At 36.2% G+C, this 14,761-nt stretch overlaps 1 long non-coding RNA gene across 1 annotated transcript; it reads left to right on the top strand.

Moving 5' to 3' along the window:
- The first annotated feature begins 6,835 nt into the window (after nucleotides 1-6,835).
- On the top strand, nucleotides 6,836-14,127 carry LOC149249235 (uncharacterized). Its single transcript, XR_016265821.1, has 2 exons — nucleotides 6,836-7,365; nucleotides 13,979-14,127. It is a non-coding gene; the product is annotated as an uncharacterized LOC149249235 (long non-coding RNA).
- Nucleotides 14,128-14,761: the final 634 nt, after the last annotated feature.

Below are 14,761 nucleotides of genomic sequence, written 5' to 3'. Positions count from 1 at the left end.
GAGATTCGAAGTGAGTATGCAAAGGATCCAAAAATAATGGTGATAATCAATGACCTTCCCAACAATTCAAAATTTGAATGGAAGAATGATATTCTATGGTACAAGGGAAGAATTTATCTAAATGCAAATTCCAAGTTTAAATTTAAGATACTCAAGCAGTCACATGATTCACCGTCAACCGGACATGTAGGGTTCTTTAAGACTTACTACAATGCACGTCAATCTTTCTTTTGGAAAGGGATGAGTCGCGGTATTCAGAAGTATGTAGCAGAGTGTGACACATGTCAAAGGAATAAAAGTGAAAATATTATGACACCTAGATTACTTCACCCTTTAAACATTGCGAATCATAAATGGGAAGAAATTTCAATGGAATTTATTGATGGATTACCCGTATCTGAAGGCAAGGACAAGATTTTCGTAGTGGTCGACAGACTCACCAAATATGCTCACTTTATGGCAATAAAGAAATCATACTCAGCCAAACAAATCGCTGAAATATTTTGCAAAAATATATATAAATTACACAGTTTTCCGAAAGTCATTGTGAGTGATAGAGATGCCAAATTCAAGGGTAATTTCTGGAAGGAGTTGTTCAACCACATAGGAACCTACCTAAATATGAGTTCCGCTTATCACCCTCAAACAGATGGACAAACAGAGGTTGTCAATAAATGTTTGGGGGCCTACCTACGTTGCTATGCTATAGAAAAACAAAATAAGTGGGCTCAATGGTTACATCTCGCTGAGTGGTGGTATAATTCTACTTATCATACGTCAGAAAAAATGACGCCATTTCAAGCTTTGTATGGATATGAGCTCCCAAAATGGAAGGATATAGCTGTTGTCCAGACAAATCTACCTGCTATTAAAAATCAACTAGAAGAAACCCAAAAAATTGTTCAAATACTGAAAGAAAACTTGAATAATGTGAGGAATTGTATGAAGCAACAAGCAGACCGAAACATAACCGAAAGAGAATTTGAAGTCGGAGGATGGGTGTTTGTAAAGCTCCAACCATACAAACAATTGTCCTTAAAACAAAAAGGAAAAAACAAATTGGAACCAAAGTTCTATGGACCTTATCAAATCAATAAAAAGATCAACCAAGTTGCATATGGTTTAAGCTTTCCAGAGAAAAGTCGTGTTCACAACATCTTCCATGTCTCCTGCCTTAAAAGGGCATTAGGCAACCATCAATCAGCGCAAACAACGCTTCCCTCTCTGGATGATGAAGGAAGGGTCATTCTAGAACCAGAAGGTATTTTATCTACTAGAGAAAGAAAGCTTCGACGTCGTACAATCAAGGAATACTTGATTAAGTGGAAGGACTTACCAGAAGAAGAAGCTTCTTGGAGACTGAAGCATTTTGGCAACAACATCCGTCGTTACGTATGCTTTGAGGACAGCATTCTTTCGAGAGGAAGGCAATGTTATGTAAAAATTAGTTAGTTGTAGTTTATTAGGCAAAAGGGCATGATTAAAGATCATGCCTGTTCACCAAGAGGCACCTAAGGCGGTATATAGCTAGGGCCTCTCACAAAAATGTAATCATCATTCAATTATTAATAAAATATTTACATAATTATGTTTATTACAGAAGTTTTATACTTCACACTATCTGACACTCCCTTCTACTCGTTTATTCCCACGCTATCCGCCCACGCCATTTGTCATTTATCCCTCCGTCCACGTCATATGACCGTTACCGTTCAAATCACCCGCCAACAGTCATGTAAACGTTGGATAATAAATTTCTCCCACCAACGTATGAATTTCCCATTAATGACATGCTCCAAAAACGGTAACAATCTCGTTAAACGCCCTCAAATTCCATTATAAAAATCCTGCCTCAACTTGCAAAATTCCCTTTCAACAATTGTTTAATTTACGCAGGTTCAGCTTGAAGCATCTCTGAAGCCTACTAGCACCCTCTACAAAGCGATCTCCTTCTGCAAATCTCAGTTAACTACAGCCCGATAACTTTGTTTCCCCAATTTTCCCATTGAAATTAAGATGTCTTTGCACAAAGGAAAGGGAAAGATGCTTGATGAGAATCCTATGGTACCCCCTGTCCCTGATTTAGATAGGACTCCTTTGATTGATACCTAGTACAAAATAGCATAAACACAATGTGAGTTTGATCTATATGAGCTCCATAATTGGGCAAAACAGAAGTATTTAGACCAGAGTGATGATTTAAATATCTGGGAATCACTTCTACCTCAATTTACCTTTCCCCAGACTCATATTTTCCCTGAATTTGCTACCTGGTGTCATCTTAGGTACCTCCCCAGCCAGAAAGCAGTAATTGCCCATAACAATGAAGTTTTCCTTTCAATTACCCCATAAAGCATTTGTCAATCTCTTTAGATAAATCCTCAGGCCTCTCTACACCCATTTTCCACTGATGCACTCATGGAAATATATAAAAAGCTTACTTTCCCCAGCGAGCCCATATTTTTGAATGTTTTCTACCTGAGAATTCTGAATTGCCTAGAACAAATCCCCCATACTTTGCTTCTATTTTCCTAAAGATGTCAAGACAAGTCATTTCCATGGTTACTTGTTTATTAGGTTATCATACATACCAATGGGTAGATGAGGTAATGTTAGGGTTTTTATCAGTATTTTCAGTTGGTCATAAGCCTTCAATTCTTTTCAATTATAGTAAGTTCTTATCATATGTTATACATGAGCAATTTCTCGAGTTTAAAGTTGAAGGAGTTTTCAAACACAAATCAGTTTTCAGATATCTGATGCTATTTTACTAGGCAGACAGGTTCAAGTTCCAATTACAAAAGATGGATGATCAGGGAAGTCCATTATCAGTCATTCATTGGACTTCTTTAGTTAGAAGAAACTTAGAGGATTATTCATTCACCGATTTTGTGGATAAGTTTCTACATACATCCTTGTGTCTACTCAGCAGTGATGCTATACCAAGGATTTCACCAGAGATCAAGAAGGTTTTGCATCTTTCAGAGCAGTCAAAAGTTGGAGATTGGTATTTATACCATAATTATACAGAAATTAGAATCTATGGGTGTGAGCTTCCTCCCTATAGATTGCCAGTGTTTGTGCTAGTGAGAGTCTTTGCCCTTGAATACACTAGACAAATGTTAAACATGGATGAATTTCATTTTGTATCAAATAAAAAGAAGGCACAATTTAAATTGAAGGCAAATGTTGGGCCTTATATTGTAAATACCAGAGCAACAATAAAGGAAGTGGAGGAAATATTAAAGTAGATGAAATTTAAACCAAGCTTCACTTGGTCTTATGATCCATTAGGAATAATTTCAAAGCTGAGAGTTAAGCAAAAGTCTACTCCATATGCACATACACCTAGGCCAGAGATAGAGCAAGATGCTAATAAGGAGCAGTGGACATAAAACACACTACATGAGGCTGAAGAGCAAATAGTCAGTCAATCATCTCTGCAAACTCCTATCCCAAAAGACAAAGAAATCAAGAGGCCAAGGGAAAGTATGTCCCCTACAGATTCAGAAGCTTAGGTTGCAGATTTCCATGTCTTCAAGAGGAGAAAGAAGGATCCAAAGACTAATACTAAGACTGATCCTCAAGTAATAAATATTCAAGAAGAATCCTTAGAAGAAAAGGATTCACAAGAGCAAAGTACAATGGTTTTGACAAGTACTCCTACCACTTCTTTCCCATATGTAGAGGAGACAACTGAGTCTCCTATCTCTTCTACATCTCAGATTCTAGCACAACAGAATATTTTTGCAAGATACAGGGAGATCAAGTTGAAGAATGAAGCTTTGAAGGCTTCAACATATTTAGAGTTTTGGAAGCAAACTTCCACCACCCAACACAGGTTGCTATCTGCATTTGACACAGAAAAGGGGCAGTTCCAAATGGCCTTTTTGGAACCTACAATTCCAGCCCCCAGAAGTGCAGAAGATTACAAGGCTTCAATATTTTCTGTTGATACCAAAAAGGTTCATGCAATCGATCAAATCGATTTGCATAAGCAAGTAGGTGAAATGATTTACTCAACATTGACCAGTTCAACCATGGCTGCCTCCAAGTTACAAACATCTCTAAATAATATGCACTCACAGTTGAAGATAGAAAGAATGTCTTCTCTGGCCAAAGACACCAGAATTAAAACTTTAGAAGATTTAATTATCAAACTAGGATATGATCCTAGTGATGTCAAGGCAGCCGAGGAGATTATTAAAAACAAAAATGCAGATATTCAAGCCCTCAAGAAACAACTTAAGCTTCCAACAATAGAGCACCCTCAGGCCAAAGAAGTAACCAATCTGGAAATGGAAAAAGAAAAGTTGTTCAAAATAGTAGTTGAACAAAATGTTCAAATCCAGAAGATGGAACAGGACATGGAAGCACTATTGAAGGAAAAGGAACAATTGGAAGCAACAGGTACATCAACACAACATGAAGCACAACAAACAACACAAACATCAACTTCAGATTCTTTTGATAAGCTAGCCCAAGCTTTAGGAGAATTATCATTAATAAAAAATAAGGAAAAGGAGAAGTTAACAACAACACTCACAAAGATGGAGGAAAGCAAGATCAAAGCAGACAATGCATACCTAGCAGAGGTACAAAAGAATTTTAAATTAATTCAACAAATTCAAAAATATGAAGATCAGTCCCTTACAACTCAAATGTTAGCAAAAGCCAAGCGCAACATTTGGCACAATATTAATGCAAATGTATTAGAATTTTGGCCATCTATTCAGATCATTTTTTAGCAAGAAGAGCTGGTGCAGAATGTTAAGGCAGTAATTGAGCAGACAAAAGTTGAAATTGAGCACAGACCAATAGAAGCACACAGGATTATAAAAATGTTGAATTCCAAAACTAAAGATGAGCTTGAAGAGCTCAACATTCAAGATAGAACATATGTAGTGATGGAAGTCAAAAGAGTGTTGACAAAGAAAAATCTTATGGTGCAATTAGAAAATAAGTGCAAAGAATTGGAATTACAGTTAAAAAGATTCAACATAAATTTTAATGTATTGCAGGAGAAATGTCTCCAAGCCTTAAGAGCTTATAATGGAAAATTGATTCCATTAGAAAAATATCAAGATCAATTATGTAATATTGTTGCAAATGCATCCAAATTTGCTAAAGTCAGAGGAATTATAAGTGGAGAAGTTTTCATGGAAGGCCTACAACATGATCTCTTTATTCAACATGAAATCCATCATCTATTTATGGACAAACCAACTTTACAGACATACACAGAAGTAGATGAGAGATTGAGAAGCATGGTAAATTTTGCCATTCCAAGTGAAGAGCGACAGGATAAGTTACTAGAGATGGTTGAATAAAGATAAACAAAAATCCTATAGTTTTGGGGAGCAGGCAAACAAAAGAAGCACAAAAGTAGCTACAATCACCAACAATTCACCTCAAAGTCTAAACAAAAAATCAGAAATAGTCTAGATTTCCTATTACTTAGTTCTATTTTGGAAATATCTACATGTTTTTAGTAGATATTATTTTGTAATAAATTTTATTTGAAGTCTGAATCAATTCGAGACCAACTCTATAAATATTTTGTAAAAAGACTTAGTAAGGGTTGGATTATGCAAGAAGAAAAGATTTTTCTGTGACTGTAAGCAGTCAAATATATTTTTGAAGTAATCAATTTAGTAATACAGAGGCAGTTTGGTTTCAGGATTCTTGTGTCAAGCAAATGGTGATGTTTCCCTCTTTGTAAATATGTTTCCTTTCAAGTTTCACATGAATGTTTTCCTTCTTAAATTGTTTACAAGAAGATTAAGGGTCGAATTTACTTTCAGTACTTTGCTCTGGCTTGTTAAGCAATCTCAATGTTTTCTTTCTGATATTAAGTATAGAATTCATTTGTGTATGCTCTATATTTAATTGATCCTAATTCTTATTCATCTCATCCACAACACAATATCTCTACGAGATCCAAGGGTTTGCGTGCCTCGCCCTGTTTTTTGACCCTCTGTTTATTTAAATTGATTACTGAAGACCTTATGACTCCATGCCCAATGGGCTTCTCTTCCATTTTACAACCAAAATTTCAAAAATTCTACCTTGCCCTTTCATACCTTGCCTAAAATCTAAACATTAAATTCAAAAATCATACAGAGAGAGCCATCTCTGAAGTTGGAAGGGCTAGATCCCAACTTTGAAAGTGGTTTGTGGTTACCTTTGTAATTTTCCTCCTCAGCGTAAGAAAAATACAGTGTTAACATGTGCTAAATTAAACTCACTTGCTGATGCAATAAAAACATTATTGCAATAGAGTGTGGATCAATACAAGCACACCATATCCAGTTCTTTTTCTCATATCACTACTTGGTATATAAATAATATAATTCTTATCTAATAATAAAAATCTTAGACATGCCATCCAAAAAATAACTAGATTAACTATTAACCACTTTCCAAAAATACAAAATAATAATTAACTATTAAAAAAACTAAACTTTCCCAACCCACCCAAAAAAAAAATCCTTAAAACACATATAACGATTTACAATTTCAATACACATATAACAATTTACCATTTCAAGTGTATTATTAAACCTTATATTTATTCATTAATAAAATATCCATACAAAAGAATAATGTAATAGATAATATAAAAAACAATAAATATATAATATTTCACATTAAAATAACAACTGATTATGAAAGGCAATCATAATACCGTTTTCATTAGTGTTACTATGAATGGTCTTGTCCAAAGAGGAGGTTGTACAAAGAGGTGGTCTTATATTCATATTCTTAATTATTGTTATCCAAACAAAATGCCGTTATTCTTCATATATATAAATGCAAGGAGCCATTATTCCTTTATAAAAGATCTCATAAGAACCCTAGTGTAAGAGAAAATGCCAAAAGCTTTACGACGAGCACTTCCCAACAAAACACAGAGAACAATATAACTTTTCAACGCCCTCATCCAAAGTTCTATTTGGCACGACTATTTTGTGTTTGGCTTATGTCTTTCCATAGAAAGAATCCACGAACGATTGAACTGACCTCACTTCCTCCAACCCCACTTCAACCAACAATTCAATCCCGTGTTTATTTTGAAGCTTCAAAATTCTCCCTCTTTTTAATATTCGCATCTTTCAAGAAGGCCACCGCAGAAGACGCAAGAAAAGCAAACCAGAGCACATGTATATCTATGCACAGACCGTGGGGTGTTCAATTGAAAGATTGGCGTTGAGAAATTAGGGAGAGCTATACACACGTATTGGATATAGCATGAGGTTGATACATGATTTCTGTATAAGAGATGGCGTCATCATCATCATGGACAAACAATGCCAGTGGAGCTTGGGCCTCCCAGACATCACACCCTTCATGTGAAAGACGCATGTAAGTCAATCCATAAACACCCACTTCTTCTGTTTGTTGTATTGGATTTTTATCATTGTGTTGTGGCTTGCCAGCAATCTCTATTGCAGGCATTTTTCTTGCATAACAGACAACCGTGAATTGTTCAAGCATTGATTGATTGTGATTACGATTGACATGAGATGTGCTACTGCCTCCTCACTCACACTCGTGTTGGTCCCATAAACCCCGTTTTCCCTTTGCTCAAATGAATAATTATTTTTCTTTCCCATTTTTCAGAGACTTTTTATACATACTCACAGACCACTTTTCTGTCTGGTACGGCATTAGGTCTTGTTTGTCATTTGGGAATGGTTCACTCTCTAGTCACACAGTATTCTCATGTCGTGTTAATTCTCATTGTGCCGAGAGACTGATCCAAGGCAATTTTCTATCCTTGGTGCCGTTACAAACCTGTTTGGAATATCTGGCTGGTTATCAGAACGGTCACATTATACTTCCCTGTGGCGAAAAAGATGTACCAGAACATCCGAAGATTTGCTAAACGAAAGAATAACACAAAAATTTAGGAGTTCTTGATCCTAGATTATGAATAATGTGGCTCAGCGCATTTGAATTCCTTACGAAAAGATTGTGATGCGTTAGTTATGGGAGTTAGATCTCATGCTCTTGCCCTACTTGCTTAGATGGGTAGGGGCATGCTATTTTGATGTGATGATGACCTTTTACATCCTCTATTCCTTCAGGCTTCCAGTAATATCAGTATCGGTTTTCTTAAACAAAAAAGGCACTGTGATTGTGAATCCATGTACACTGGGAGAACTGAAAGATAGACTAATTAAGAACAAGTGGTAATTAGTGGCAAACGGTCAAATGTTATTGACTTACATGTAATCTGAATGGTTTCTATAAATACCAGTTTCATAATAAAAAGTTCTGTTACTGGCATGCCCTATAAGGTAGATAATTCTACATGGATGTACCGCTCTTTAAATGCACATGTTCGTGACCTTGCTTTTAATTTGGAATGAAAGTGAAACATTCTGGAACTCATACACAATGAATGAAATCTCTTGGGGCTTTAAAGTATTCAAATATACCACCTTTTGCTAAACCCTACCCTGGCTAACTGATCAGATGACAGATGATCTCATTAACAATACGATTGACTTGTGGGGCATTAATGTATTCAAATATACTACATTGTGCTAACCCTTAGCCTGGCTAACTGATCAGATGGCAGATGACCTTGTTCGCAATACATTAGCTTTGCATTAGTTAGAAATGAGAGTAATAGCTGATGGTACAAGATAATCATACTGGATTATGCTTATTAAACTTGAACTTGAAGCCTTAATCAAATGGAAGGTTGGTTGGCCTTTTTTGAAACAAGACCTTCATAGAATGCAAAGAGCAATCGACGATGTCTCGAGTGTGCTGAAAGGAGACATGCTGCAGAAGGAAAACTACCCTACACCGCAACTATACAAAGAAGGTTCAAGGAAATACATGTTCTCCTCAATGGAATTTCTTTATGTGGGATACTGTAGGCATATGTTGTGTAATTGATGTCTATTTAAGACCCTGTTTTATTCATTTCTTCAATGCATGATCAAGGTTCAAAATGTACATACTCTGGCATTTTATTCCTGACCGACTTATAAATATAGCACATTTTTGTACTTAGAAAAAATGAGAAACTTCTAGGGCTCTGTTTATGTAGGCATCTGTGGAGTTCATTTTTAGCAAGGAAGAACCTAAATTGAATGCTATAGAGAATGCCTGTGGACCACGGTGGCACTGAATATGTGATACTCGCCTTTCATTGGCATATTGATATCCTCCCCAACATATCGCTAAAATATGGAATGGACAAGGTGACTGATAAGATGAAGAGATGAGATATTCCAATGATGTCAGCCTCTGCTGTGTCCATGCTTCTTGGTATGGCATTGAGTTTACTCTCTAACTAGGTGAAAAGCACGTTAGGTAAGCTAACTGACCTCCATCTAGTAAATTTAACATCTCATACAGTCAACTACATAGTTGTCTATTACCAAGCTTAATCACTGTTGCTTTGCACTACAAATTTCTTTTAGTACAAAAAACTGGATTTACTAAAAATAAATTCATCGCTCATCTTTGATTAGGAAGATCATGAATGAAACATTATATTTATACAGTGTGCTAATTTTGGCATTGTAACAATGCCTTGAAAAAATTGACAAAAAAGACAAATCAAAGACAAACAACTTCTCTCGTCAACAAATTTTGTATAGAGAGGTGAAGCATGAGGATAGTACCTGGGGTAAGCCAGATTATATGGAAGCTTGAGGCTTTGTTAACGATATACTCATTTAAGAGCTCTCTCTCTCTCTCTCTCTCTCTCTCTCTCTATATATATATATATATATATATTTCTGTGAATTACACTTCTCGGGGAAACCATTGGGCACTTCCCCTCATTCTAAGAATGGTACCCAGGGTAAACTGGATTATACAGACGCTTGAGGCTTTGCCAACAATATACTCATTTAAAAGTTCAACATGTCACTTGTGGGAATTGAACTTGGGTAGGGAGGATAATACTCCTGATCATGTTGCCACGGGCTAGACTCAAAACTTAGTCCTTATTCCCTTGAATGTTATGATCATCTTTTTTTTCAATCAGAGTAAAATCCATAGAACAAATATCTTAATAGAGTATTTGCACAAAGTAGAGGATCGTTCTGATGTGATTACGACAAAATATTTGTTCAAATGCTTTCCAATTTTTGGTTTGTGCCTCTAATAATCACCTAGAAATTAGAATAAGAAGTTTTATTATATCATCTAGAATGTGCATGCAATAATCCAAATGATATAGTCATCTTCAATCCAGGTTAACCACCTCTGTAACTTGAAATTGACTTATAGCCTCGCCGAGGCTGTGGTTAACTATTTATAACTTTAGGTCAAAAAGCATTAACAAACCTAATATATTATAATCCCTTCCCTAGATGTATGATGCAGTAATCTAATACATTTTGTATTGGCCAAAGCCCCAATTGTAGTTTAATAACGTTATGGTAAGGTGTGTCATGCTAGTAAATCATGGAATTATAGGAATATAGCACATTGGTCCAACCGTTCCGAAGTATATGAGCCTATCAATAATAACTGATGTCCTCATTTTAAGATTTAGAACCATCTTGGGTTTGAACTTGGAAGGTGTTTCAAAGGTTTTTTTAGAAATCTATTTATTAGTAAGATTATTGATGCTTGTATTTACTTTCATTTTGCTTAGCTTCATTATTAAATATTTGATTATTCGACTTTGCATTGTTTTGGTTTCCATCAGTGTGAGCTTCTAGATAAGTTTTTTTTGTTTTTTGTTTTTTTGTTTTTTATTTATGGCTTGTTGTAAATGTTTGGTGATTATCTACTATTAAACATCTTATTTTGCCCTTAACCATGTACCCTAACTTTATTTTTGCAACATTATACAAGTTAAGCATAAAACCTACATGTTAATTTTGTTAAATCTCCTAATACCAACTTAGATCTATTTTCTCGCAACAATTTTTATTCCTAGAAATTTATTTTATTATCCAAATAAATTCTGAATTGTTGCAAAATAAAATCACTAGTATTTTTACTTCCAGAAATTTATATGTGCAACGGAAATAAAACTATAGAGAGAACTTGTAGCTCTCTGCTTTGGCTCTTGTTCAAAACTTCAACCTGATTTCAATTCACAATCAACACTGGACTCTCTGTTCTCCTCAACAGCTTTCTTCTCCACTCAGCTCACTCAACTCTCAACCTTCTCTAATAGCATCTTAGGCCTACACTTAGCCTGCTCTCTCAACCTGCATACTAGCAGCTCTCTCTCATAGCTACACATTGCTCTCAACCTTCTTCTCTCCAGAGGCACTCTATCTTACTCTCTGTTGCATTCCCTCACACTCGGCACTGCTTATTTCTTCAGAATACAAACAAAAAAGTTATGTTACACTTTAAAGCCTTAGTTTTATATCAGCCTCAATCGTGTCTTTTTGCATTGACAAAATCAGAATTCGAATCGCTTCAGATCATGCCTTTTGAGCTTCGCTGGTTTCTTTGTTTCAGATTCATGTTAGTTGCGGACCAAATTTGAAATCAGACGAAACACCAGCCATCAAATTTAATTTCAAGCCATCGAGACGAAACACCAGCCATCAAATTTAATTTCAAGCAATCGAGACTGCCACCTCATCACTGTCAGATTCTGCCACCTGTCACTTATGCACCACATCACTCTGCCATGTGATCAAACCTATAGAGCGGGAAGAGGTCTGGGTTTGGGAGTTTTTTCTTGATTTTCCTTTGTAAATATTTTTATGGCCTAATGGTCGAACAACTTAAAACATTGTAAAACAAAGCTTTTAGCCTGGTTCAGAGCAATTCGGGAATTCGGGTTAGGGGATTTTCTGCACTTGCATCCCTGAATAGCCTAACAGGGCCCCAAGTCGAACACCGAATACTCCAGAGTAGTTCGGCCCCAAATAGCCTGAATCCCACGTCTGTTTGGGGTTCCGAATCCCATGTCTATTCGGGGTTCGAGGGTTTGGGACGTTTCTCCTTGCGCTCTCCCTATTCAGTCCGAACTGTGTCCCATGAAGGTCCGGTTCCTTTGCAAAACAATAAGGCCATAATGGATCGGATTCCGTCGCCTTAACTGACAGCCAAACTTCAAAAGGCCTTTTCTCCTTGATCCTTGGGAGATTTTCCAAGTGCCATATACCATTGGAAAGGTCTCTCAGAGGGCTATACTGTTGAGAAATCAAGATGCTTGTAGATTAGGGTAGATTTCTCTGTCTTGATAATTACCTGTGAGTGTTTGTTGGCTTCTTATTAAATTTTATGTTTTCTACTTCATCAAGCAATAACCAAAAGTATATAACATGAAGATCACAAGAAATTAGGCTCCTAGCCCGGGCAAAAAACCCACAAGGGGGAAACCCAGAAAATCCTCTTCTTTTAGAATTAGATCGAAGTGAGATATCCAAGACCCAAGGCCAAGACCAAGACTGCCACAAAGATCCAAATCCAACCCTCTTTCATGTTTCTTCAATAAGTCAAAGTCAACATTGGTCAAACTTCTGAAATCTGGTCAACTCCTGAAATTTCAATCTCCCTGAGATTTCGGCTCCTATAATTTTGCCCCCCATGAAATTTCAGGCCTGCAGCACCTCAGAAGAATTCGCACGTTTGAGAAGAACTAGGGCATATTTTCTCTGTCCTTTGACTTCAGCTGATTTTTCTCCTTCTTTTGCATAGAAATTGATGTTGTGAGATGAGTGAAATGACCGTCCAAGAGGCCGAACTGTCTTGTATTTATAGCTGTTCAGGAGGGTCAAATAGCTGCCTCTTCTAGGCTGACTTGTCCAGGAGGACATGAAGAACATGCTTTGACTAGAAAATAAAATATTAATAATAATAAATTTCTTTTTCTTCTTTTTGCTTTTACATGAAATACATATTGATACAAGTACAATGATAATTATGAAGACTGAACCCAGTTACATTTTCAACATATACAACTCTGCACTTTGCAGGAGTCTTTGAGCTGATCCAATGCAACCAAAATTCCTTCAAAGATAGGTCATCCACTGCAACCAAGATGCCTTCAAAGATTCCAAAGATCTGCAAACCTCAAATACTCATCAAACATCTGCAAACATCAAACACACATCTGTGACTGTTTTACATCCATGACAACCATTAAGTTCCTCCTGAGCTTGATACTCCTTTGACATCAATGACAACACTTTGCCCAACAACTTTGCTTCGGGATAACCCTCAATATGTAGGTAAATGTTTCAAAATGTGAATCTTTGCCACATGTACAAACCATTCTCCAAATGTGTGAACTTAACCATTGAAGATGCCTTAAAAGATGTGAACATCCTCCAAACATGTGAAAGAAAAGCGAGTCACCAAAAACACATGTCCCGGTGCAATGCTGCTGAAAAAATGCAGATTGGTTTTTTGCATTTTATGGTTTTAACAGGAGGGAATACAAGTACAATATGAAAGTCTCTTGACAATTTGTCTCGGTGCAATGCTGCTGAAAGAATGCAGATTGATTTTTTGCATTTTCTGGTTTTAACGGGGGGACTACAAGTACAATATGAAAGGCTCTTGACAATTTGTTCTTTATGCTCATTATCATATATATATATATAATATATATATAATTATAGAATATGTATCATCTTATATTTCATTGATGAACACATCATACAAGTTAAATCGTCAGGCCAAATTTTGAGCTTACAAACTATCCTTCCTTGCATAGGTGAGGAGAGCCATCAGATCCGTGTTAACTCCTTTCTGTATTACGATGCAAATGTATATTATTCTGTTTAAGCTTGCAATTTGAAAAGTAGGCCTGGTATTTGGTTGAACTGCTATGTCTTAGCATAGCTTTCCCTCTATAAACATAGCAATTGTGATATCATTCTTACATGTAAGGTTCACATGAATAATAAAGCATATGTTTGTATTTGTTCATGATGTAACAAAGGAGGCAATGGCCTCATTTATTACCTTTGATGGAATTATTATCATTTCATACTTTTTGACATATGGGGTGTTTCAATCTTCATAGAGGGAGGAATGTTTCATGGTTGGTAGCATGGAGGGAAATATCACCTCGTGTAAAGCGGCCTCTAAAGAGATTATGGGATGAAGCAGCAACCTGTGGACCAAGATATGGATGGGTGGATGCAAAACTCAGCCTCATTGCATGGTAATCTCATATGTCAGTTGATGAAAATAATCTATTATGTCTCTTTTTGCATCCATTTGATGTGCTTTTTATGTGTCAAACATATCTAGACTGAACATCTGCATTTATCCTTTGATTTCTCTTGTTGTACTAATTGGAATATAGCTTCTTTTAAGCAAAACACATCTTTGAACTTTGGCAATAATTTGTCTCATCTGCCAGGAGATATTTGAAGCAAAATGTTATGCAGGTGATTGGTTTTTGTAATAGATGTAGAAGCAGGATTCTATTTGTGTCTAGCCATCAGTAGGATAAATGCCTTGGTTATGAATGAAATCTTCATATTAGGATTGCCAGTGTGCAAAAATGAATGAAAGTAGATTAATTTCCACAAGTGATGAAAATAGGTTGATATAGATGGACTTCTGTTCATTGCCTCAGATTTCTACAGTGGTGATATTTTGATTGGAAATGGGGGCTCACAGCTATCTGATGCAAGTTTCTACCTCAAGTTAAGGCAAATTGATGCAGAAGAGGATTTGCATAAAAATCCATTTAAAAGATTTTTTGACAGTTCTCAGAAAAGAGTTATTACCTTAGGATTAAATACACTGCGAGCACCTTGGTCATCCAATATCCCCCATGTGCAGGAAGGACTAGTTT

This window comes from Pinus tabuliformis, chromosome 7 (assembly GCF_031772625.1).
Source record: "Pinus tabuliformis cultivar Carrire ecotype Pingquan chromosome 7, CPIR1, whole genome shotgun sequence".
Lineage (NCBI taxonomy): Eukaryota > Viridiplantae > Streptophyta > Pinopsida > Pinales > Pinaceae > Pinus > Pinus tabuliformis.
The sequence above is the reverse complement of the archived record's forward strand: the minus strand, read 5'-3'. Positions and strand labels throughout refer to the sequence as shown.